Here is a 3,112-nt window from a genome sequence, read left to right as displayed (position 1 = left end):
ATATTAAATTTCTTTTCGCTTCCGAATGAGTAGCTTTTAGAGGTTTTCTCTGTGAAAAAGAATGCGATGACAATGCAAGCATCTCGCTCCCCGAGGCATTCCAACCGACATCCATGGTACAAATAAGAAAGAATGAGCGTATGCTTTTGGTATCCATTCGTGTATCATACAATACATTTGTGGTCGCTTTTCCTATTTTAACGTTTTGGGACCAAAAAATACCAGAATGAAATATCATGAATAATAAGAAAAACATTTGTAGGCATTTTTTTTCTATGCAGACATATGAGAAGTGAATAATCTTTTCTATGCCTTTTCTACTTTTTTCGATTTACACCGATGAAATTCATAATATTAATATTACCGGTTAACTGGTCTCATTTGAAGATAATACTGTTCTGGTTTCTTGAGCTGAAACAACTGAGAAGTTGATTAAAAATTTAGAAAAAGTTATTTATGCAAGAAATAAAAGAATATGAAATCTTCGGCTTGGACTAAATGCTAACAAGACTGAATGGATGATTTTTAACCTAACAAATTCTAAACACACAGACAACTGAAATGAAATTTCATGACTGTAATGACTTCGCCTTTAGTACTATAAGTAACTTTCGTACGTTACAAAGATTTATGCACTACAAATATCTTGGAATTATTATTTCAGCTAACCTAAATTGGAAGATATATCAAACGTATTTATCAATAAATCAAGAGCAATCTCACGACCGACGTTTGAATTGAAAATTATTATAACATATCAAAGTTGGAGAGAAGTATTTTTTGCATGGATTGTTTTCTCACATGGACCGACAGACTATGGGGATCTAAAAATTCGATCTCTACCATAAACCATCTTCGTGACTTTTTTCGACATGATGCCTTGAAAACGGACAGCTTTCCCCACAACAGTAAATCATTTATATTATTTAATACACGACAACCTTATTTAAATAAAGTTTTACTACTACTCATGTCCATAAATTAGGAATAATTCAGAATCACACGGAAATCGAAATCTAAAGTAAAAATTTCACCTGCAGAATTATCACACACATCTGCAAGAATCATATGCAAATTTCAGGAAGCCACCAGATGATGCCAATAGTACGTCACAATGACGAGAATGTAAGAGGAGGGTATATAAGGAATGGTGGCAAAGAAGTGAAATTGTTCACAAGAGTTCTGTAAGGCGCTCAGTGCCATAAGCGAATAGTTATGACACAGAGGACGCATGTGGATGATTTTTTACGTGGTAGAATTATCGGCCGCCTGGAATGTGGGCGTACTCAGATGGAAGTATCCGAGGAACTTGGAATTGCCCAAGTGTCATCTCTAGGCTTTGGCAACGATTCCAAGATAACGGAAATGTCAGTAGACGTTACAGTACAGGTCGCCCCCGAGTTACAACGCCGAATGAAGACCGGTATTTGTCAGTAACTGCCAAAAGAAGCAGACGGAGCACAGCATCCGACCTGTCTCGTCAGCTATCTGCAGCCACGGGTACCACAGTTTCAAGGCAAACCGTGTACAGACGTTTGGGAGATATTGCTCTATATGCTCGCAGGCCTGTCAGATGTGTTCCGCTCACGGCAACTCACTGTCGGCAGCGACTAGCCTGGAGTACAGAACGTGCAATGTGGACATCGTCACAGTGGGCTTGTGTGATGTTTTCCGACGAATCCAGGTTTAGCTTGCAGTCTGATTCACGTCGGACTTTGATATGAAGAACGCCAGGTACCCGCTACCACCAAGACAACATCATTGAACGACACCGTTACGGTGGTGCAGCATTGCTCGTTTGGGGGTGGAATTACACTGAGTTCCAGAACAGATCTGCATGTTCAAACCGGAACCATGAAAGCCCAAATTTATCGGGACATCATTCTGGAACAACATGTACGTTTGTTTAGGGGTGCCATGATCGCAGAATTTGTGTTTATGGATGGCAACGGCCGTCCTCACCGAGCAAACATTGTAAACGAATGCCTTGAATCTGAGGATATAACCCGTATGGAATGGCCAGCATTCTCACCTGACTTGAATCCGATAGAGCATGTGTGGGACATGCTTAGCCGACGAGTTGCAGCCCGTCAACCACCTCCTACATGAACTTCGGAGAGCATTGCTTGCTGAGTGGAGTGATCTTCCCCAAGATCAGATCGATAATTTGATACTCAGCATGCCTAGGCGTTGTACAGACTGTATTTCATCGCATGGGAGACATACAATGTATTAATCATCATACCAACCATGTAATAGTAAGTTTTTGTAAAGGAGATATTTTTTACAATTGCTCCAGGGAGCAAAAATCGTAGTTTTTATGAATGGTATCATAGATACACCATCGTTTTTGTTCTTTATCTTTTGTTTAATAAATGGCCTTTATGAATAAGTAACGTTTGTTTTGTTTCTGAACCTTTATTTGCCGGAGCTGGCATTATCCTTAATTTATGGACATGAGTGTATTTATGTATGAGAATTCCATTCGGTATCGAAGAGTGGCTACGCAAAGAAGCACTATAAGATGATAGTACCTATATCATATACCATTGGTCAATCACTAAAATAATTCCAGAATAAATGAAATAAATAATTCCAAAATTTTTTGTTGAAAATTCAGAAATAATTAAGAAAAATTCCAGAATTGATGAAGGAAATAATTCTAGAATGCATGAAATTTCAGCATTGATGAAAACTCAGAATTGATGAAAGTAATGAATCCAGAATTGATAAAAATTCAAAATTAATGCGAGGAATAATTTAAGAATTGGTCAAGAAAGCCTCCAATAATTTGCTGTATGTTCGGGGCCTCACAAAGTAGCGCATTGCCCGGTGTGACAGCACTCGTCGCACACCCCTAAGGGCGGCTCTGGTCTGCGGACCGCCTGTATCACCTACGTGGACCAGCTCTAGTTCGCGGACTGTAGAACGACGAGAAACGCTGCTTCAAGAAGGTGCCTCTCATTTAACTCAAGTAGTTATCGTTCATCGGTTCTAACGAATATAGGATATTGCGAACGTCTTTCACGTTCCCGTGCGACTTCCTAATATCCGGGCTCGACTGTATATATTTTATCACACTAAGCCAAGACACTGAAGATGTACACGTACA

The sequence above is a fragment of the Pholcus phalangioides genome, unplaced genomic scaffold, assembly GCF_987345545.1.
Source record: "Pholcus phalangioides strain wild (caught in Gottingen) unplaced genomic scaffold, Ppha-v1.0 ptg000016l_1, whole genome shotgun sequence".
In the NCBI taxonomy this organism is placed as follows: Eukaryota; Metazoa; Arthropoda; class Arachnida; order Araneae; family Pholcidae; genus Pholcus; species Pholcus phalangioides.
The sequence above is the reverse complement of the archived record's forward strand: the minus strand, read 5'-3'. Positions refer to the sequence as shown.